This window comes from Megalopta genalis, chromosome 4 (assembly GCF_051020955.1).
Source record: "Megalopta genalis isolate 19385.01 chromosome 4, iyMegGena1_principal, whole genome shotgun sequence".
NCBI classification, from domain to species: Eukaryota; Metazoa; Arthropoda; class Insecta; order Hymenoptera; family Halictidae; genus Megalopta; species Megalopta genalis.
In genome coordinates this window covers 9863629-9888847 of record NC_135016.1, presented here as the reverse complement: position 1 = coordinate 9888847, position 25219 = coordinate 9863629, and the positions used below count along the sequence as shown (strand labels likewise).

Sequence of the window (25219 nt, the reverse complement as noted above, 5' to 3'; positions counted from 1 at the left end):
AGCGTTCGTGCACGAGGAGACGCCGATGCACTATCGGAGAAGTCCATCGAGCAAGTATCGAGAGGCATCTCCACATGTGGAACACCGCAGTTAGGGTACGAAACAATGAAGCGCGCCGCGAGTGGAGCCAGAAGGCAGACTTATTAGGACGAAACTTGAAAATCGCGAAGTAGCTGGGGCACGTCGGGGCGCAGCTTACGCGGAATGACTTTACGAGACGGCGACGACAGCGTCGTCGGCGTTCAACGTTATGTAAAGTTGGCTGATTTATGCGCGACAGAGTTGGCCCACGAGGCAACACGAAGGATTCCGACGTAAGTTTAAACGCTTCTGTCGCGGCCGCCCCTCGTCGAACGAATAGTTGCCGGTGAAGTTTCGAGCGGCGTTATGGCCGCGTGCACCTGCAGCCGTGCCACGCGAGAGCGGGGATTTCGAATCTTGATTAATGCGCCCCTGAATCTCGCACCTCGGATCCCGGACCCGCAGAAAAATCACGCCACCAATCCGGAACGCTCGAACCAGTCAACAAATCCAATTCGCGAAGCCAAGACAAACGATTCTTTCCGCTCGATCGACTCTGAAATTAAATCGTGCCAGGAAATCAAGTGAGAAAAGAATGATTTCGCGCTGGGACATTTTTTACTACGAAGTGGTAAGTAGTTTATATTCTTCGCTATTGCGAAGAATAGAAGAGTAAAAGCATTAGACCGGTGACGTTGTGTAGTGAAATCTTCAAAAAATGTAGAAATGCAAAGAATTTTCAGAAAAGACATTTTCTATTTGCGCGCAAGTGCGCAGAGATGATAATTATTCTGTGAAAATCGTGGATCGGCTTTGTCGTGGTCGACGAAGATGAACAAGCAAAGGGGCAAAAACCGGCTCGTTGGTCGGCCGGGAAATTTAATATTGTCTATTGCGCTATTACTAAACATGGCCGCGTTCAAAAATACCGTCCGCTTCGCCGATTTTCCGCGCGAAACGCCTCGCCGCGGCCTGAAAACAGAGTCGCCGGCCGGCGCGGCGGATTAAACGCGTGTTTGATTTCGAAATTGTGGTCAAACGAGCAGCCGTTCCTCTGTAACTCGCTCCGGTTAATGGTACTCGGTGCATTATTTAAGCGTCGATAATTCAAACAAAATGACAGTATATTTGCGAGCACACGGCGCGCATCAATCGGCCCGGAAAATTGATATCGTTAAGGGGAAGAGAGAGAGAGAGAGAGAGAGAGAGAGAGAGAGAGAGAGAGAGAATGGGAAACACGCCCCTAGATGAACTCTTCGTGGCACACAAATTCCGCGTGTCGAGTGCCATGCTCGGAACTGTAGGCTAAAGTTGCACCTCTCCTAATATGGGACTCCAGCTCATTTCCGTTATAGATGTCCCGAGTGTTGCATCGATTTGTTACTTGTTAAGAGAGAATGGTGCATTGACAGTCGCTTAAGCAAGAATTGCAATATAACAAATATATAAGGCAAAAATATAATATAATATATTTATCTAAAGTAACTTTTCGTAAGTTTTAGGCAACATATTATAAGCGAAAAGTAAAGATAATAATATCCATAATGTGATTTACTTGGTAAATAATTAACTTAATAATTAAACTTAATAATATTATATAATATATTATAATTAATTATATTATATAATTATAATATATTTATATATTAGATTATGTAATTATAATATATTTATATATTATTTATAATTATATTGTATAATAATATAACCTTAACTTAATAATTAACGTTATAAAAAAAAATAGTTTTAACGTTATGTACACAAGAAAGAATTCATTCTAAGAGATTCCAAATAATTCACGGGCCAATACTCAAATTAGAAAGCTATATAACGAAATTCATTTCTTATCTAATTACTTCTCCTATTATTATAATGCTTTGAAACCACATTTTCAGTTTTTAAACCATTAAGAGCATGCTGATTTTGATAGAAGAGGAATATGATTATCAAAATTTAAGTAATTTTTAAAATAATTGTAAAATAGAAAATATGGTAGATCGTGTCAGGAAACATGCCATTGAAACGCCATGCCACCATTTCCATAATTTTTTTCCAAATTTTTTTCACTGTGTATCGTTGACCTTTTCGTTTACGGTTTCGTTCACAGTTTCGTCGACGTTCGAATTTTGCACTGTATATATACTACACTCTTCCCTCTGCTCGTAACTCTGTTTTCGAAATGATTAAATAGCATCCTCTAATTACTGGAACATATCGTGTCTAACTTGTGTAGTTAAGCGTTGTCAAAATCGAAACCCCATTCGGTTATCTATACCATACTCTATTCTGCGTAATCCGCTTTAATCTGCCTATTACGCGTATTTCAATCCGCGATTCGTATCAATTACTCTTCACCTTGATGATGGCGCCACTTGCGGAAGGTAAATGTTCTACGATCGTTGAACACTCGTCTAATTTTCGAATAATCGAAATAAATAAAATGTTTGAAAACTCGTCGATTATCGATACTGTACGCGAATGAAATTATCAAGTTCAATATGTACTTACGAAGCCGAGTTTTCAATAACCATGATTCGTTCCACAGGTTTCGAATACTATTCAGAAGCAATCGAACTCATGTTTCAATTAATGTAATTAAAATGTCTTTATTCTGTACGAATAGATATCGAAATCTGGAATGAGTACTTCGAGCTTTCGAAAAAGTGCTTCGAAATATCTTGGAGAATCTTGAAAATCAGAATTCTGTAACAATTTTAACACTAAATTTACGGAGCACAAAAAACAGCTGTTTTAGATTACTTTACAAAAGTAACAATAAGACATTTATTCTGATTTTTAACAAGTGTTATTGTAACATTTGCCGTAAGTAACATATCAATTGAATAAATAACTCATAAATGTATCTTTACGATATGAATAATCATAAATTAAAAAATTAGTCACCTTTCATTTTAACGGGTTCCGTAAATCTTGTGTTAAGTAACATATTCTACACAGTGATCTCTCTCTCTCTCTCTCTCTCTCTCTCTCTCTCTCTCTCTCATATATTGAATTTTATTCATCGAATTTACAGCTATTTAGAGATAATATTTTATTCAGAATACTTGGCTCTAATCTCTTTCTTTTTTTCCATCAAAATACTTATAGTAGGTTGGAACTTATCTCATACAGATTCGAGCATATTCGAAAATGCTCTCTTTTTCTGACAAAGTATTTACAAAGGGTTCGAACCCGCCGCATAGAAATTCGAGTATATGCACTTGCAATACACTTAATCCCAAATATATAAACAACGGAACAAAACCACGCTCTCTGTTTTCCTAGCAAAATATGCCAGCGGAATTTTATCTAAAAATGCAGGCAAGCAAACAGAAAATATTGAAAAGAAGTCGAGTGACGGGCGCGCGCATTTAGCCGGGAAAGATTTATAAAATCGCATGCACGTGTTTGATAATTATCGCACAGTTCCGCCTCATATTTCGTGGAACAGGTTCCGCGGGAATTTGGCGACAAACCGTGCGCTTTAAAAAACAGCGTCGATCAATATTGTTGTCGATTAATTCTGCTGTCAATAAAACCAGGTATCGGTGAATTCTTGTCAAAATGGTATCGGCGGTAGGGCCGTGCCGGTGATTTCAATGTATCCAACCGGTCCCATAGTTCCGCGGAACGAAGGGAGATGAGTATCCCTAGGCGTGCCGCGGCTATGACACATTATGCGTCCTGTGACATCAACAGGGTCCGGCTCGGAGGCTTGTCAGAGTCTATTTTACGAGCGTGCTCTGCCGTTTTCGTCGGGCTATACTACCGCATCGTTGAATTACTTGGGTCACCGGCGACGTATGCGCTTCCTGTCTCCTGCCAAGCCAATCTCCAACCGAGTCTCGTCCCGGTTTTTTCCCGGTTTTTTTTTCCCCCGGTCTTCTTCTCCTCCGGCCGCCAAGCCGAGAGGAACAGCCGAGATCCTATCTCTCTCTGTCTTCCGCCGCATTCGAAGCTCCTTCTCCTCTTCCAAGCCGGTCCGTTGCCTGGTAATTGGATCTCTCGATAGACCGAACATTTCGGCTAATGAACTGTAATCGCATTTCAATTTGATCAACCCGCCACGCCGCGCCGTTCCCCGTCTCGTGGCACACGGACACGGCATTCCACCCGGTATCCCGAAACATTTCGATTATTCGATCGGATATGTGGCTGATTTTTCATTCAGATCGGCCAGCGTTTCTCGGGATCGGCGGTTGTCGCGTCCGAGAACACGCTCACCGCGATCCTGAACACGGTCAGCCGTTTAATCCGGACGAAATCTGTTCGCTCGGCCGGCGGAATTCATCTGGATATCTTAGGATTGGTTTACTGGCCACTTTTTCACGAAACGATCATTTATTGTTAGGGTATCACGATTTTTTGAGAACGTTTCAATTATGTGATATCTATACATTTTTTTTTGGTTCGGTCTCGTTTAGGATACTGCTCGGTCATCATCGTATCAAGTGTACCAGTGTGTGCAGATCTGGAGTATTCAGCACCGAGTTTCACGATTATTCGCCTTCCGTATCGATTATCCGTTGGCATTTGATAGTCATAATCATGATTTCCTTATGTTCAAGTTTAAAGGGTTAGTTTAAAGGATTTATATTAAATATAGATTAATAATATTTGAAATGATAATTTAAATATAATATTCTAGTCAAAGGATTTATTTACTATGTTTTACACATTATTATTTTTGATTTATTATTATATTTTACTTATTATTATATTTTACTTATTATTATTTTTCTCTTGTTATTATTTATTTACTTAATGAAAAAAAATGTTGAAGTCTAGTCGAGATTTCTTCGAAATAGTCTTGGCAGTCAATGTGTCAACCTTTGTCTCCTTCAAATACGACATATGTTACTTGATCTTTTGATAAAACATTAATTTACGTACCCTCTTCACTCTCTCTCGTTTTCGTCTTTATATTATATTATAATATTGCGTACATTATTTTTAACACTCTATCACGAAATAAACGCTTGTTATCGCAAGTATACGAATTAGAAATACTTAATAAACATCTAACAAAAACATTTTAGGTGAGACACGTTTCTCCTCCAAGACAGCAATTTTTCTGTTAAGAGATAAATGTATTCCGTCAACTGCAAAATGGTTACGTAAAATGTTTCTTTTCCCTATTGCATAATCAATTGAGAGCTTGCAAAAAATTATATAACACGAAGAGAAACATTTTGAGTAATCTAAAATAATTCATGCTTTCGTTTCTGTACCGAAGCATTAGCTTTTTGTCTGAACCATTAAATAACAATAATAACCACCTCCACTATGAATCATTGTTTTACATGCACATGCTGTCAATTATTGCATCATGTGCACGTTCGAATACAATAAATGAAATCCATGAAAAATTGAACTCTTCGCAGCAGAAGATTATTAATTTTTTTTCATAAAATCTTTCTCTTTATCAAACTAATGATCTAATCAAACTAATATTGTAGATATCGTCAGTCGTGCATTGGAAGCATTTAATTTTTATGTAAAGCGAATAAAGTGCACAAAAAATAGGGATCATTAAATTGCAAAGATATTTTTGCGCTTTGCAATAAATATATGATTGATAAGCGTCTGCTCTGCAACTAGTTTCCCAGATTATTAATTCATCAGATGCGCGAAGAATTCTTCAGATGCGCTTCTGACATATTAATAATCTAGGGACCTAGTTGCGGAGCAGACGCTTATCAATCACATATTTATTGCAAAGCGCAAAAATAATCTTCGTTGCAATTTAATGATCCCTATTTTTCGTGCACTTTATTTGCTTTACATAAAAATTAGATACTTCCGTTGCACAACTAACGAACTAATGATCTGAGGAGCTATTTGCAGCAGATTATTAATTGTTTCTAGATAATAAACAGCCTGGAGCGTAACGATATCTGCTCTTTAATCCGACCATTAAACCGCCACCCTCTAGCCAGCCATGGTTGCGGAATCGGGTGGCGAGAACATTTTTCAGCGATGCTGGCGCGAACAAGTGCAAATAAAATATAATGAGAATAAACAAAACGAATTACCATGGGAATCACGGGTGGCAAAGGCGGCGAGGGGGGAATGGTTCCGCAACATGGTAGACGAGGAAAGAACGATACGCCGGGCGTATAGCGCGGAACAGAAAAAAGCAACTCGGTCAATATTGTTTTCCGCGGCAGAATTTTAACGCACCACGAAATCCTCGTTACCGTTGACAGGATTCTGCCGGTGGGCTGCGCTCTTTGTAACGCGATGTAACGGAGACCAATGCCCATCGCTACTACCGGAGCTAGTCGACATCGAGGGTTGAGGTGCAACCATCCCCTTGAACCCTGTCGACCGGCGCGACCGCCCCCGAAACCACCCACCCTTTGTGCTTGGGCATTCAACGGTGCTCGACAGCCAGAGCACGCTGTTATTCGGATGAAAATTTGTTTGAATACAGTCGCGAATCAATTTTTCGAGTAATCTTGCGCCCGACCTGCGTGCCAGCGACCGATGCGTTTGTCGATTAAAGTCGGCTCGATTAAATTCATCGACGCATCTGCCTAAGTGCTTCTTACACATTGTTGCCTGTCTGTGATTTTTGCATTTTCATGGTTGTCTATTATGTCTATCGTACTCGCTTAAAAATACAAATCTACAAACATTGCGTGATAGAGGACAAATTGCCGATATTATGCTTGTAATTAAAGTAATCAGAGACGATATTTCGTGTTCAGCAATTATAAAATATTTAAAGAATCGCACACTATTTTATTCCGTAAATCATCGCACAACGTATAGATCTTGAAACTGTATACGCATAATGATTGATCATGCTAGGTAGATTATATAGAACCTAACAAACCTTATCAGTAAATATGTTAATGCGATTCGTCTCAGATTATAACTTTAATAATCTCAATTAATCTCAGATTTTACAGTGTCAAACGAAATGAAGGGTTAAAATCATAGAAATATAAACAGAACAAGTTGCAGAACACTCTATTTATTTAACTCCCGAGTTACTAATATTATCTCGATGAAAAACAAATCGTGATGCGACAACTTCAGATAATTTTGATTCAGCATAATGGCTGTTTCTAGGATGAGAAATATATTTTTTGCAGTCACGGTAAACAAATCTCATTAACCAGTGACTTTGCCTCGTGTCCCCGCGATTACCATTCAAATTTATTCCTCCCTGACCTAAGCCAGACGTAATCCTGACCTAGCCCGGGAAAACAACGAGCAAACCCTCATGCAAATTTGATTCGAGAAAACAGCTCGCTGTCTTTCCGAATCATGCTTGACGCGATGGCATAACATTGCACCGATAGATTCGTCAAATTTGTCTAGGTGTAGGGTATCTCAAAAATGTAGTAAGTTCACGCAAATGCAAGCACATTGCGTTTTACGCAATGTTCTTTTCATATCTGCCGGACGAATAACTTTTTTTGCACCTATCGCAGCGTACACTACATTTGCGTTAAGACGTTATTCGTTATAAATTATTCTGTACGTTTATTCGAATAATTCGATGAACTTTTTATTCGAATAACTCGAAAAAATAATATAGTACAAATAAATACTCTATCATTTTTTTATTCATCGATCATAATTAGAGCAGTCGATTATTTTCCGTATGATTTCCTGCACGAATGAATTCTTATTCGAATGAAATCTTATTTCGAATGAATTCTTATTCGAATGAAATCTTATTTCGAATGAATTCTTATTCGAATGAAATCTTATTTCGAATGAATTCTTATTCGAATAAAATTCGATCGGGATCAAAGTTTACATTCGATCGAATACTTATTCGACAGCGTCGAATAAAATTTTATTGACAAGTCTGTATATTTTATGCGTCATACGAATAAAATCTTGCCGAACTCTGGATATACACACACTTCGCGTTAAAAACCTAAAAGTCACGAAGTCTCGCATGAATTTTCCTGAAAACAACGGAATAATACACTCTGATACTTGAAAATAGCGTGAAATTGACAACAGGAAGTTAAGGTTAACTATCTGTAGAGTTTCTTTTCAATTTTGAGTTCACTTATAAAACGGGACTTCCAACCGTTTTTGGGCGCCTCTTGCCCCATATTACCGGCGAGATTTTATTCGTCGTTTGGCAGAAAGTTTCCTCGACACTACCGCCGAGCGGAATCCCACCCCCGCATCGTTCGACGGCCGTCAAACTCTCTCTAGAGCGTTTGATAGCGGGTCGACGGGGGGAACAAGGGGCTTTCCAGTTTCGATGGTGGACGTCCAGACGCCACTACTTTGTTTAACGCTCGCCAGTAATCTCTGGGTTTCCTGTCGGCACATTCCGAAACGATGAAGTGCGAATTTCGGCGCGCGGCCGGGGGGGTGGTCGATTTCTATGGCGAACCACGGCGTCGGGGGACCCGCGGTGGAATTTGTTCGGATGTTTTTCAGCGGCCGGACCTCCGCCGAGGTGGAAAAGAGAGGCGGAAATTTTTGTAAAATGTACTTCGGTGATGAAACAATTCGCCCGAGGCTCCCTTTGCCATCAGGTGAACCGGCAGAATTGTACAATTCAGGGTTGGCGGTATTAATCGGGTCGAGCTGACAGCGAGCCGCGTCGTTGATCTCGAAACAGAATTGCAAGGGAAGTTCTCTGTTTTATTTTTTTCCTAAATACCTCTTCGGATTTTTAGTGCTGGCGGTGGGAAAATTCCTTTGAAGAGGCGACCGGTGTTTCTGGCTTTACGCACCGATTGCGGTGCAATTTTTTCTCGATTCTTTTTATAAACAAACGCGTCGGATATTGCGATTGCAAGCTTTATGCGACTGTTGCGCAAGGATCGCAGAATGTGCACGGAGAACTTTTTATGCGGTAATTATCATTTGTTGCATAGTCGGAGCGATCGAAATGAGAGTGACTGGGAAAAAAGTTCATTACCGACGAACCTGTTTCTTTATTAAATAAAATTGATGTTGCGATGGAATCTCGATTACGCGAATCTGCGTTATTTATACTTTTTACATATAGCAGGACGTGTTGCATAAATGAGTGTAAATTTAAGCCAGAACCATAATCAAGGAGCTGTTCTATTATCCGAACACCATTGTCCTCTCGATTCGTTCGAAAGACAATTTTCGCTCACGTTTTTATAATACAATCTATGCGAGTTTTGGATCGGCTTTAAATTAAATCTGTGTAGCCATGGATGTACATATGGATGAGAATTTAGTCTAACGCTCTGCATAAAGGGCCGTTCCATTATTCGAACCTTCATGGCTGCATATTCACAAGAATATTCAGTTGACCTTTTATAAAATAGTCCATGTGATTTTTTGATTAGACCTGGGTTAGGTTAGCCGATGCCTGCATACAAGATTTTTAGTACGAGCCGATAAGCGTCTAATCTAGCACTGTACCTTAAATCCTGTTCCATTATCCGAACGTTCCCTTGTTTCCATATCGATAAAAATGTTCACATTCCCTCTTATAAAATAGTTTACGTGAGTTTTGATTCAGGTTTATGCGGTCCCCTCGTTCAATACTTTTCGTACAAATCAATAAGTATTATTTATCTAAATCTAGTTTCATTTATTTAAATCTAGCACCGCACAATAACTTCTCCCTAATTCGCGCTCAGATTGCGCACAAAATTCGCAACAAATACGATTATTCGCCCCTTGCGGCTCCTTTTTTCCTTCCCGACTGTCAACAACTATAAAAACGAGCCGCAATAATCGCATAATCGAGTAATCGTATCTCCTCTTCTCAAATTGTCCACTTTTGTGCGCGATCTGACCGCGAATCAGGTAGAATTTACTGTACCTAGCGAGCTGCTCCATCGTCGAAACCTTCATGTTGCGCACTGTCCATGAAAATGTTCCCACACCCTTTTATAAAATAGTCTATGGGGTTCCGTGGATGGGTGCACAGTCTATTAATTTTGAACAAGGGACTATGGAAGAGGGTTTCGATCCCGAGACACCTTATAACGCATCGCACCGCGCTCGCGGCCGGAAATGACGGGAGAAGTCGTTCCCGCCGATGCCAACTAAACTCGCATCATATTACCCTAACCAAATTGGCTTCATAACCGTCGCTCGGGCGAGGATACCCGGATAAATCATCTGATCCGGCAACGTCTACGCGTGTAAGCACGCCGGAGCCGGTTTAGGTCTCGGTCGGTTGCGCGACGCCGCCTTATGGGTTCCCATATTCTGCACGCGTGTCGCGCGACATCGTCCTCGAGCGGTACGTGTGCGCGGAACGTGGGTGATTTCTATTCATCGATCCGCGTTAGGAGCCGGTCGTGCTTGGCTTATATGGAAGTAACGGCGGTTTTATGGCGCGGCTCGATTCCACGTTGGCTCCCGTAATATTCTCTTTTTTTATTCGGCCGCCCAACCCCATGCCGACAGCCGCCCTTTTATCCGACTTCGCCTCGAACCAGACGGAATAGGAGCCGAGTCTATGGGAAATTCGAGGCTCAGGCGAACGAAAACACCGTCGCCTGGCCAATTCGAATCTGAGACCATCAGTTTCGGGGCTTTTTTTCGGAAGAAAACTTCGAGTGTGGAACCGGGTGACCAATGGCTGTGCCTTTGGTATTAATTTGTATGTTATACTTAAAATTATCGTATTAAATTTTTAACAAATTTTTCCAAGAATAAACAAAGTAAAAGAATCAAAAGAAAATTACTCTACCACATGATTCCAAATTCTATATTTTCGGTGAATAATGGTCGGAGAATTTACTGAAATGTTTTCGTGGCCGAATGTTTATGATCTTCAGAACGGTGAATATTTTTCGTTTGGTATGATTTGCAACCAGCATTTGAAGAATGCGTTGAAACTGTTTCCTGCGTGAATATTCATCATTTTAACAATGGAGAGAGTTTTCTGGATGTGTTAACATCGCAGGCTCGAATATATCTGTTCGTTTGTTATCAGACTGTCGATTTTATGCGTCTATGATGAAAATTCGAAGGGTTCAAAGAATGTATCTTCGATTCGTCAGAAATTATTGGAGCGAGAATGGAATTTCTGATCGGTTGCAGTCTTCTGGTAGTTCGCGTGGAACGATTTTATTCTGTCGTTCGATAAAAAAAATTACAAGCCTGACGAATCGCGAAACGTCCAAGCAGTTTCAGCTCGCTATCCGTGAGTTACGAGGAGGACACGGCGCGCCAACTTTATCGGTTATTTAAGTCCCGCCGAAGATTTGTCGCGGTTGGATCGGTGCAAGTAGCTGTTCCGTCGCATTAAGATTCCCCCGAACTTCGCGAAATTCGGGATTAAGCTAGGAATCATCCCCCGCCACGCCAGGCGAACCATGTTTCACTTGTTTCGGCGGTGAGAAGGTTCTAAAGAGACGCGGAGAGCCGCTAAGCCCTTCGCCGACACTTACGCGGCCAGCTTTTATGACTGCCGGATTAAGTGACTTTATGGGTCCTTGTATTTTTTAGTAGCCAGTGATTTTATAGCCGGCGAGCAGCGCGCGCGCGCGCTCGCGCGGAAATTGTTAATCGGACGCGAAATGAGTTCTTCCGAGCAAGATTGGTTATAACTCCGAAAAAGTGGTTTTTAATCTTCCGGAAATATTTGACGAGCGGGCTGTGTATGGACAGGCGTTCGTTAAACCGGATAACAATGTTTTGTTAAATCGGAAGAATATCCCGAACGCTCTGCAAATTAGGGGATGCGATTTCGCCGTATCGGAATAACGAAGCGAGGTGCGCGAAATTTAATTATTAATGAGAGGATACCGGTGGACATGCAGACCGGTCTTCTCACGGGCAGGATTTTAAAATAACTTGCGCTCGGCGCGATCGCAAGTGCACATATTTAAAAATCGAATCCGTTCGGTCGATTTTCAACAGCATCCGATGTTTACTTGCGATTTCAGCCTGTTTTTTTAATTATTTGAAATTCGAGTGTGCTTAGGATCGAGCACGTGATGTCTAAAGACAATGATGCTCGTGTTAACACTAATTGTGTGTTACACATGCTTTCTTATAATGTTGCTGAAGTTATGAAGAGTCTATTATAGAAAATCATTGCAGAAATATAAATAGACTTTTCGTTGTTATAAAGCAATATACGTTAGTTACTTTTTAGGAGGGAAATTTTTATGTTGGAAGATTTGCTTACGTTGATCTGGAATTCATGAACATAAACTGTTTTACAATAATTTAGCAATGCATTTTCATAAATTCAACGTTAACTGTTTTATAAAAATTTGGTAATACGTTTGCATAGAATGAACATCAACTGTCACACACAAAATTTGGAATATATAAAATTTTGGGCATAACAATTTCGATATACGTCTTCGTGGAGTGAACATCGACTGTTTATCAAACAGTTTAAATAGTTTAAAAGGATTTTCATTTCCACGTATTCTAGTTTATGGTTGTGACTCGAATCGGTTGCATTAGATTTTCCTATTATTACACCGTAATTACTAGACTTTATGTAGTCGATTTTATACATTTATGACAAAGACGAATAGAATAGAATATTAGAATAATTTAACAATCCGACCATATAATTTATAACTATTATAAAAATGAAATTATTGAAAACAGGAATAAATGTTTGAGTAGTTCTTGTTTCATGCACTCGATGCGCTAAAATGTTATTTTGCAAAAGGATCCGCAGTCTAATAATTAGATTTAGGTCTTTAATCGAATACAGATCCTGTTAGAGGAAAAAAGTTCGGGACTGAATGAGGAGAATAGGAGTTCGTACACACGTGGCGACACAGTAAAGTGGAAGAAGAGCGAAGTGTTTCAGTTCGTACCGTAAACGATCGAGAGGAAACGGCAGCGATTCTGCTCACGAGTGTAGCTGCAGTAATCGATAAGTGACACAGTGACCACCGCACAGCACGCATGGACATAAAATCCACATAGGTCAGTATAATATCAAGGAACCTGGGTTCGCCGGGCACAACGGCTGGAGGGAACCCGAAGGAAACTCATGAAGTAATCCCGTGGCCGCAGCGCACCTCCCGTCACTCGAGCAATAAGCTCTAAATATTATTGCAGGGCCGAGTAGAAAGGAAAAAAAAGGAACTCCGTCGTCTCCCGCATTTTCTCTTCTGATTTCTATCCACCCGGCACCCGTTTATTTCCACGGGAACTCGTTAGGTATTAAGGCAGAGCGGACCGTTTCCCCTCCTTTATGCTCTGTTAAGGCATAAAAGAACTGCCGTAAAGCGAGCTATCGTAAATACAATCGAGTAAGCAGCATCCAGGAGAGCCGGCCACCTTGCGTATCTGAGCATTCGCCGTGCGTTATGCCCGGTTTTATGTGCGCGGACGATCCTCGGTTGCCGCGTATCCGATACGCCGCAAGGATTTCTACGGAAGATCTACGAGCCAGCGCGATCCTCGCTATCCGCTCTCTCTCTCTCTCTCTCTCTCTCTCTCTCTCTCTCTCTCTCTCTCTCTCTCGGACTTCGCGATACTTCCCGCGGCTTAATTGCCGTATACGTCTTCATGAAGCCACTGTCGGGAAAGTGTACTTTATTGCCCGAGATGAGCAAACGGAGGGAAGTATCAATGAATCGGAATTTCCCGCGGATCCTTCCTCGATCTTCCTTCGAGAACAAAGCTGACCGATTTCTTCCTGCACACTGTGTCCGCGGAAATAAACACATCCTGCTGCTGTTTCCATGGTAAATCCAATCGGGCCGGGTTCGATCGTTCACTCAAGCCGAGAACAAACGTGTGTAAGCTCAAATTAGGTCTAAGCACAGAGTAGCTATATACCAAAGATCAGATTCGAAAATAGAATTGCATTCGATTTTCGTGTAATTAATGTTTACATTCCGACTCACGAAATCCATTCAAATGTTAAACAACGATCAATGTTATTTCAAGAAAGCTTACATGGAAGCATAAATAAGAGAAAAGGTACGTACATATAAAGGAGATATTTATATTATAATTTAAAGTTAAAACGTGGCAAGGGGTTAATGAAGTCGTTCTAAAAATACAGCAGAGAAGGAGCTGCATATTTTGACTACTGAAGTATTCGAAAATAACCAATCGATCAATAACTGTACCTCCGTCGTAGTCCGCGGAAGAGTAAAATATTAAATTGCGAAAGTTTTCCAGCAAATGTTCGGTCGTTGAAACTGTAGTTAACATTTGATAACAAATCTTTAATGAAACATTTAATCTGTCCGTAAGTACGAGTAAGACGATCTAAATGCCATTCATATAACACGAATATAATATGAAGTCATAAAGATTATATAAAAATTAGATATTTCTTCTGTTATACTTTCTGATTTGAATCTGCACTGAACCGATTAAAATATAGCCAAACCTTTTCATTTGCACATTAATTCACAAGATTTTAGATTTCAATGACATGTTGCTAATTGATTCAAGATGACGATGATTTGTAATATCATTATGTTGTGATATTCCTGCCGTGTGCCTCTCTTTTCTATAATGGAAATTACACTGAAGACGAAAGAAAAATGATCGCGGTACTTCGTACATAAAATGCGAGTAAACAAAGAATATGCTAATGATGATACTGCAAATACCGTCTCCGACCATTCTAAATAATTCCCAAGAAATTCGTCCATCTAATATTCCTGTATTGTTCCTGTATCGTATTTCGTACGCAAGTGAAAGCTTACGTTAGTCAGCCGTCCCCTTTGTTATTCGACCATCCGTCTCTCGTAACCCGACAACGTTCCGCCACTCTTTCTATAGAACTCCAACTATACGGATTCTAAAATATTCGTCCCATGAGAATACATCTTAAAGCAGACCCCTCTGCAAGAATTCCACGGAAACAGACGCATCGTCGGACCAAAGGTATCCGTAGAAGCCGGTTCAGTCTCCCGATAAGTCCTCTTCGAATAATTCCATGCAGAAGGGACCATCCCCCCCTCAGCGCACCCCGTATATCCGCGATCTAACGGAATATCGTGTTTTTTCAATTCCGCTTGGGATAAGTGACCCAATACTTAGGAGCCGATGGATGTGGATCGAGGAGCAGGGACAAGGAGCTCGGCTGCACACTCGAAGTTGTTGAACTTTCCTGACCATGGCTGCGAAACTCTGGAGCTCTCTCGGCGCGTCTCCGACGGCGGGTGGCGGGGATGCAGTTGAACTTGCATCGGGGTAACATGAAACTGCAGTATCTCACGCGAGATAAAACAAAAGGAGCGGGGAAAGTATCAATGAATCGGTATTTCTTTGGTAGCTGCTCGATCTTTCTACGTGATCGAAGGGTATTCGATTTCTTGGCGCGGCTGTAGTCGACCACCCCGCTCTCTCCCCCCTCTCTCTCCCTCTCTCACCCTCTCTCACCCCCGAAACCGGTGTGTACCGGCTGTTATTGAGTATGCGGCTGTGGTCGTGTGTCTTTTTGCGACGGCATCGTACGTCCGTATGCCGGCAATAAAAAGGGAACCGGAAGACGTGGATGGAGTGTAGAAGTGGCGAACGACAATACTTCCCTGCGGTCGCCTCTCCCACCTGAACCGAGTCGATGTCTGATACCCGGCGACGGAGTCATAGAAAAACTTTTCACCCCCACCGGCTGCCACGGGGATCGCTCGATCGCGACGACACGATGCAAGTAACAACGCACCGAACTTACTTATTTCCGGGCTCCTCGAGACCTCGGTAAATAACTCCGGCTCCCATCAAAAGCATATCGGCGCCGTTTCCGCCGAGGATCGAGCCGCCGCTCGCAAGAACCCGAAAAACAATATCGACCCGGTGAAGAAGGAAATTTATCGAAGGCCGTCCAGCACCGTTCGCAACACCGTCGGGAAATATTTGATCGACCGTTTCAGCGGGAATAAACTTGGCACCGGGCGAAATGCGAGGGGATGCTCCGGCTTCTGTGTGCTCGATGTTAATCAGCGATCGGCAAACGTCTTCCGATCGGTAAAACCCCGATTCGGACTTATACGTTTTCTTCGAGAAAGTATCTGAAATGTTTCGCTGTTGTTAAGCTGGAAAATTGTACACTGCTGCATCGTCAAACTTGTTCCTTGTTTCTGTTTCACAAATTAGTGAGATGATAATCGTCGATGGAATTTTTCGATGTCGTTGCAACGGGGAGCCTTTAACCTTTAGCATCTGTGAATTAGTGAGAAATGATCGTACATTAAACTTTAAGACGTCGTTTTAAAGAGAAGGCTTTCGTCTTTAAATCTACGGCAGAACTAGTTGCGAGAAAAATTTTACCGCGTTTCTAGAGACGTTTCAATTTCGAGTATTTTTCATAGGGGAAGGGTCTTTGGTATCACTTTTGTCACGTTGTTAGAAAAATGTTATCAACAAAAGGAACATGCTGTACGAAAGTAGAAGCTCCGAGCTTTAAAATGAGTCCAGGTATATCGTCGTTCGATCATGTTTTATCAAATTATAATAGTTTAAACACCAATAATTCTGAGACGTGAAATAGAATTCACCAAATTGATTTTGTTATCGTGCATCAAAGTATGCGATTAATAACGTACTGTCACGACGTTGCGAGAGCAACAATGAAAGATAACATCTCTCCGTTTCAAGACTGATCTAGCATTGTCAGAAAATCCCATCACGAACTACGATCGTAAAGAAGTTGTCGCTGGTTTCGCAGCGTAATCAATACCGTAAAATAACTTTTTCCATCGCGGCCCGTCGTTTTCGAGGTAATCCAGTGTCGGGTTGTTTATGAAGCACACGGGCATTCGAATATACAGCACGTCTGACCGATACTGGATATTACTGCTTACAATAAATTTTAATCGGGCTGTAATATAATCCGTTTTTCATTGACCTTTCTACTCTACATCACGACAATTTGGAATTATTGCGGCGAACGAATAATGCCTGCCAGTTTTGCCGAGCATAAATACAGCCGGCCAGCGTGATTAATAATAAAATACTCCGTTTCGGAAACAATGCGCCCGTTCATTTCACAAATTTACTAGCCCGTTAAAAATTACACGATCGAGCCGGCCGTTTTTTCGCGTTGCAACTTTCACGCGCGTTTAACATTGCAAAACCGAATGCATATTTGACTAATAACTGTGTTTCCCCCGCCGTTTAATTCGCTCTTTTTACCGGACAGTCTCGCGCCGGACTAATTACTGTTTTTACCGGGGGGGCTTAGCGGAACATTAACGTACCGCCTCCGCGAAACTTTTCTCTTCCTCGCCGCCGGGGACGGTTTAGCGTGTTTATTTTCCGGATAATAAAGTATCAACGAAACTTCGGTTGGTCTTGCTCGATGATCGCGTTCTTTCAACGGTCGTCACGCTCCGGCGACAGCACCCCCTTCTTCGGAGGGGCGCCGGTTAAATGCAAATCTTATCGCGGATTTTCCGTAGGGGAGCAGACCGGGGGTGCGGCCGATACGCGGCCGGAAGTTACGTTTGATATCTGCGCCGGACGAACCGGCCTGTCCAACTCATCCCCGCTCTCGGCGGTTTTATCTTGGCCGAGAGGATACTGGACGCGCCGCGATAAATACCCACTCGATATAATGGATGGCGAGCGCGTCCACCAATAGCGACAGAGGAATATAAATCCTATTTGTTTCGCGGAAGGCTATCGTACGCCTACTCGTCCCACCCCTTTTTCGCGAATTCGCGGCGTTCAAGTAGACATCATTGTTGAATCGATACAAACCCGTTCATGATCTAGTCCGGTCGAGAGGCACTTATCATCGTGTGATATCTGCATTTTCATTGGCAAATTCAAGTCGATCGATATTCCGAATCGTTCGATAGTTCCGATAGTTCGATCGTTCAAAATTAATATTTCGTTGGATTTAGGCAGGGTTGGGAAAAAATGGACGCTCGATATATTAAATAGACCATAAATATTTTCGTCTTCCCAGAGGCAATTTGGCGAATAAATTTTGTTTTTAAGATAATAATTACATATGGACATTTTTATATTACATATTTATTTATATATTGCATATTTTTATATTACATATGGATATTTCACAAATTCGAACGAAAATTCTTTCAAATTCGTATTAAAATAACGTCACAGAGGAAGGTCTCTTCTTTACAACGCTCCCTAAAAAGTTGACGTACGATGCCCCCCCCCCCCCCTCTTCGTTTTATCGCATTTCGAACGAAAAGTGAACCGTCCTGTCTTCCTCGACGACTCGGTTCATCCCCAAACGTTGTAAAAATTTCTTCAGCAATCTCTATCCTGATCTCCGTCGTTCGGAGATGAAAGAGATCTGGTCCGTTTCAAACGGCACACCCTATAGCCGCACCAATATTTTCGGTTCCCAATAAACGTGCAAATAATTCACCCGACAATGATATTTACGGCTGCGGTCAAATATTTTCCCGTAGGGATGGTAGATCGGCAATCCGTTACGTGTAAAATCTCTACGTGCCGTCCCCGCGTTTTAATCAGTACTATTTATTCCAGATTCGTATTACGTTTATTTATTCTTCAGATTACACAGGGGCGCCGGTATCGGCAGCGTGCCACCCCCCTCTGACGACTGCGGATCGCATTTGCGTTAATAAAATAACCACGGCAGATAAGCGATCGACGATGACGCGGCAAATACGTTAACGTCGGGGCGCGCTGCCCGATAAATCGGGGTAGCCACCCTCGCGCGATCTTGCGCGGCGGCCTTCGATTATTTCGAATTAATCGAGATCCGGCCGGATAAAAATGTTGCCGGGCTGGTTCCAGTAAATTTCGAATCAATCCACGGCCCGTGTTTGCAGCCGTTCTCGGTTACACGGCCGAATGCCACGGGCCATTGAGTTCTCCATACGATCCCTCGACAGGGGCAGCGCTACCCCTCGCGAAATCCTTTCGAAATCGTGCGGTAAGTGATCCCCTGATCCACCCGTCGCGCACCAGACCTATAACTCTGCCAGCACGACTTGGCCGGCTTCCATTCGCGGAAACACCCCCCTCGCCGCCGACCCCCGACCACCACCATGGAACACCGTGCAACGGGCCGTGGGGCGGGGGTCGTGAACTTCGGCTGGTTAGTGTTATGTTTTGACTAGACGCCACGGCTTATGGTCCCGCGCCCCTGCCCCCACGGCTCACACTTCGGCCACCGTTACGGGCCATTTACTATGAATTGTGTAATTAGAGCTGCACACCGTGCCGGCCGCCATAATGTCCCGGCGAACTTTCGCCGGCCGTTTTTCTGCGAAAATATGTTTTCGAAATTGGTCGCAACATTTCGACAGTCTCCGGGAGGGAGTAACTTCGTTAAGATTGCGCCAAATTATCCGTGCGCACTTTAGGGGAATAGAGAAAACAATGGGCCAGACGAAGCATGAGAGGTACTTTTAGAAAATTTGCGGAATTATGGAGGAAATATCGAAGTTGAGTAGAATATTATTTTTTTAACGATAGGAAAATATTCGAGACTAATTTTCTCCAATTCTTGGCTTTGAACCCTTTGCACTCGAGTGGTGACTCTGAGGCACCGCTAAAATTTGTTACATCACGTTTTAAGATAATCTTTATATGAACAAAGTTTAGATCTAAAAAATTGTTAAGAAAGTAATTGTTGTGCGACTCCCAAGAGTCAATTTCATATGCGTAAAATGCATTTTGCCATATAAAATAAAAACACTATAAGTTAGAAAAATAATTTTATATTTACAGTTAAAATAGCTTCGAGTGCAAAGGGTTAATACAGTCTCGATTTTCCTGAAGTTTTTATTGCATTGAAAATGAGAAACAATGTTTTAAAAAATTAACAGAAAAAAGGTATTAATATCCTAATAATAGTATAGCTTCGATTATCCTAGAGTTTCTGGAAGATTAAAAATGATTAGCAAATGTTTGGAAACACGCGTTTCCAATCGAGCCCGAGTGAATCATGTGACAATTATTTCTCCGGAAATTGTACCTCAGTATGTGACAAGCGCTAATTAACTTCGTAAAAATTGGTAACAAAGTTAGGAAGAGTAATAAACACGACTCCGATATCTGCAGATCTATTTCCGATTTGTCTTCGATCAATGAAGTAATTAGCTTGCATCACGACACGGTGATTAGAGCGTAACGAGAGATGAAACGTGATTACAGACAGTTTTCAGTGGATGAGTCATTCGTGTCGGAGGAGTATGCTCTGGCCTTTGGAATATTTTAAGCGACATCCACTTAAATAGACGGCAATTAATACCGAAAAATCTGTGCGAAGTGACAACGTCCGAGACACGTCATTCTGTTCGCGTATGAGCGAAGTTTCACAGAGGAACGAAAAGGGGAGCGCAAATATGCGAACGATTTTACACGATTACCATCCACGTCATATATTTCCCGTCAAATATCACTCTTGTAACAACCTATTTCAGCAACAACTCTTCATTATTCCGGGAGGATCGCTGTTATCTACGAAGTAGCTTGCGATTATTCTAGTCGAAGCCCTCGGGACCGAGCACTTAAAAATATTCAATTATTCAGAATTACAGGTAATTCCAGAGACGAAAAACGAGCCAGAGCTTCATCGGGAACGAGAATATTTCATTGTTCCATTTAGTTTCGTCGCAGGTAGCACCAACTGCTTGAATTTCCTTAAAATAAGAAACCATGTTGAGGGCGTATTTCTGTGAACACTGGATCCAGATTTATATATCCAGCACGAAAGTGCTCGCATATCAATTTTGAACTCCCATAAAATCAAACCTGAAGGCGTACAAGGTTCGATCCGATCGAAATATTACGTTGACTGAAGTATTCTTTCTCCAGACAATCCTTTCGCAAAAATATTTCAAAAATTGTTATGAAGAAGCCATTTTAGCTTCGCTAGTTTTAATTTTATTTACGGCATTATATTTTTTACTTCAGTTAAACAGTCTCGTATGAGGTAGCATTTGGTTACTACGTTACGTATTATGAATACTTTTCGTATTATGAAACGTTTAAAATGTCAGAGCTTTTAATTGTTTGGCCGTTTGTCTGACATTTTAAATGTTTGAAAAATAATGTCTGGCTGCTTGAAAAAAGCATTCATGAGATCATCGACAAATGTATGCCTCTTAAACTGCATCGAATCAAAAATATATCGAATTGAATAATAATAATGAATGACGCAAAATTGTGACGGGCAATAAATAGAAGAAAGATCGCATAAGCGGCTAGAATAAAACAGCTTCTAAGTAGAATTAGACAGCCATGATCAGACACGTGATTAACATCGCAGGAAATTACAGATAAACAACGTGACCGATTTTGACATGAATTTTCTACAGTATCATGCTCGACGAAATGTTAAATAATTATTTTTTATATCTACAATCATTCATTTCGAAGGGATGAAAATAATGTTCAAAGACAGAGGTAGAGAACACTTTTTAAATCCACGAGAAGTTAAAGAATTTGATCCACCGTTTGTACAAATAGAATAAACCATGCTGTGACCAGTTATAAAGTGAAATTGAGTGGAAACGGAAGTTTGTAGTCAGCCTAATATTTTCTTCGTTATTTTAGACCGCGCTGTGACATTTTCGAGTCCCGGGCATTTCCATTGGGCCACGTTTTTTTGCGGTGCTTTCCAATTTTCTGGAACACGAGACTAGGGTTGAAACAACCCCCAGCCCCATGAAGTTTATACCAACTGCAACTGTAATGCGGTCTCGGCAACGCGACGCGATATTACGTCTTGGCTAGACGACTCGCTTATGATTCCAGACAGTCGCGTCTTGCGTGACGTTAGGTCTGCTCCGCTGTCGGCCCGTTAAACTCGTTGCTAGTGTTACGATTTTTTAATCGATTCACGGGAAAGCTTGCACAGCCTCGCTCGAACGTCGAATAGATTGAAACAGCTTCAATAATACGCGCAACTCCTGCACTGTCACGCTCCATAATTCTCGCATTTCGGTGTTTATGATCAATCGCGTCACGCTTAGTGGCTCGTTCCAGCTTTGTTGGCTGCTCCTTTGAGCTCTCGAAGTCATAATTCTGCGCTTCAGTCGCGGAATTGCGGCAGTTGAATTCTGCGCGCCATCTACCGCTCTTTGTGTCCTTTGTGTGCGTAATAAAGATCCGCTAAGTTATATTATAAACAAATATCTGCCTTCGCGAAGGGCTTTAAATGCGATATTGCCTTTCAGGAGATCGCTACGTAGTGTAGATCTTTTGTTCTGTTGATGTTCGCAGCTTTTAGGAAGCGATGGAGCATGAATCGCAGTATTTAAATGCACTATTGTGTCGTTCTTGATTATGCACATTGTTATCTTGTATTATTTGTTCAGAATACGTCGAAGCAGATTTATCTGTGTTTAATGTGCATGTTCGAAAGGGATGTCTTGTCACTGCCATTAAGCTTGTACAGGGAAATATAATTTTATTTCCTCCAAAACTATCAATACAGAAACATTATCAGGTTTTAAGGAAAATTCGTGACATTGTAAGTTCGAAAATAACGTCAGTTTTAAAGGAAACAGCAGGTCGCTATCGATTTTGAAAGAAAAAATAGGGCACTGTCGTTTTAGAAATACTGTCAGGAAAAAGTAGAACGTGCGAAAAAAAGTACTCTAAAAAATAGTACTCTAATCAGTGTTAATGCGACAGAATTAATCGGAGAAAAACGTGTCTCCGATTCCCTCTGATGGTGCTCGACTGAAGAGTTTTAATTCGTCTGAGCTGAACGTTCAATTTCTGCAGTTTATGAACCGAGTCATTGTTTTTCGCCGGAACGGTGCCATAAGAATTGATTTTGGCAGAGTTTGTAGCATGCCGCGCCCGGCGGTAAATTGTCCTCTACAGCGAGCGTATCGGCGATCACGCATTCATAGAAATACGATACGTGCCGTTGTTGTGGTGTGGTTTGTGATACACATTGCGTCAAGTTACTCGGTGCGTATCCCGATAAATTAACTCCGCACACGCTATGAAATTACCGATTTTAACATCAATTATGCGACCACCTAATCCACCTGGTCGCAAACAATTCAGTTGTAATTAGCCGACGGGATTTTAATCGACTCTTCGGTGTCAAACGTTTCGAACGAACAATCGTCGCGAACACGATCCGTTGCACTTTTCTGCATCCGCAGATCGCATCTGTTTTGCAAGACTCTACGATCCATTTCGTTAGCGTTAACTGAAGCTACAGATGCACCCAATGCAATCAAGTTCGCTGTTAATTTGCGACGAACATGCATTAACTACCGTGCTTCAAATCAATTCTGACACTGTTAATATTCTTATTATACAAGTCAGTTCCTGAACGTCAAATCTTGATCTCATTTTTTGGAATTTCCATTATCTTCCTTTCTGCTTCGATTGAAGTAAAACGTTCGCTAGAAGCTTGATTGAATTTTAACGAAGTTTTATCACGAATTCGATCTGAAAACCTTTTACAAATGATTGCAAAAGTGTGGATCTACATCGGGATTTTTTTCTTTTCTCTACTTTTACCGATCTTTGTGCAACTCTTTCACGAAGGCAAGTGAAACACGCGTTTTTTGGAATCATTTCTGCTCTCGAAAGCATGATTCAGTATATTTGCAGTCGAAGTGGATTTGCGAAAATTTTGATTTATGCTTTAGAAAGTAATCCATACACGCCAAGATGTTAAAAAGAGAAGTAAAATGAAATTATAAATTTGGTCAGTAATCGATACAATTCGTAAACAGTAATACTCCTTGTTTCTCACAATGGGAAAAGTGTGATTTCCGTCACGAAGATTCTAACCCATTCAATTAAACAGATCAAAAAAGCAACAAGCCGCAGATTACCGAAACAGAAAACGCGACGTAATGGTGATCCCGGCGACTTTAAAATCCGATTCTCGATTTCGTTGCTGAAATTGCAACTGGATCAGTGCTAGATTGAGGCGGAAGAACAATTTTATCGTCCATACTGGCTGTAGATAGAACAGGGGCGTGCACGTACTCGACTCTAATTTGAATCGTGGCCGAAATGGTGGCTGGATTTTACGAGGGACGTAGGTTCGTCTGGTTGTCGTCTTGGCCGTTCGTTCATCCACCGCGTTACAGTTTATGGTATCGCCTTTACGACGCCAGCATCTAGCCTACGTGACACCTTCGACGTTCTCTAACCGTTAAATCAACGGCTCGTAGACCGTGTTCAGGTATTCCTCTGGAAGACGCTGACCAAGATACACGAGACCGAAATCTGCCCCACGTCTCAAAACACTGGCAAATAAATTCTGCTCGAGCGCATGCTGGACATCTCCGCGATCCTTCGTGGCACAGCATCATATCTTGTCATCGTAAAAGTGGAACGAAACGATCGCATTTAATGTTACTTCGTTGTAACATACGTTGTTCACTTCGATACGGCACCACGAAGATATTTCTTTGCAAAACGAATCACTTTTCGAGTTATTTCGTGGTTTTCTTTGTAAATTTTGATTAGATTTCGAATCTTTCGGTAAAATCAAAATTGTGTACGATAAGTGAACTGAACAGAATTCGTACAGATATTTCGTGTCATCTGTTAGTGATTTTGATAAACTGAAAATAATATATTAATATTTTTAATCACTTGTAATTTGTCTACTTGTTTACATGGTACTCACCTTTTCTATAATAAATTTCTATGTTCTTTAGTTTAATTATTGTTTAATTTAAATTTCTATATTCTATAATAAATTGTCTCCAATAAAGTATAACTTTAAGATTATTAGTATACTATATTATTATAAGTATATATAGTATATTATTATAGTATAATAATGTACTTATAATTATACTTATAATATATTATATTAGTATATACTATTATTATTATTATTATATACTATTATATTACTATATTAGTATATATATTATTATTATAATATATTATAAGTATATTATTATACTATAATAATATAGTATACTAATAATCTTAAAGTTATACTTATATTATATTATACTAATATAATATATTATTATACTATAATAATATGCTATATTACTATAAGAAATTATTAATTTTTAGGCACATGAATTACTTTTTGTGGACGTCTGCGGAGAATTATTAATCTGAAATTGATATCATTGGTACGATATTCTAAATTGAATTGTTCTGGATGCAAGCTAGAAAATTAGCGGACAATTTGTTCGACTAATTTAAACGGGTCACATGCATCAAGTCGGAATTATTACGTATCAATCTAGTTCCGACAAACCGTTATTAATTCTCCAATTCAAAATGCCAATTGCTCTCGAAGTTAACAGAGACCAGTTTCATCGTACTGAATGATTTCATGATAACTAGCCAATCCATTAAATTAATGCTTGTA

At 40.9% G+C, this 25219-nt stretch overlaps 1 long non-coding RNA gene across 1 annotated transcript in view; it reads left to right on the top strand.

The window, feature by feature from the left end:
• Positions 1–354: 354 nt before the first annotated feature.
• LOC117224612 (uncharacterized) overlaps positions 355–25219 on the top strand; it is a 171157-nt gene continuing 146292 nt past the window's right edge. The window contains exon 1 of the long non-coding RNA XR_004491275.2: positions 355–652. This is a non-coding gene — a long non-coding RNA (uncharacterized LOC117224612). The remainder of the gene's footprint in view (positions 653–25219) is intronic.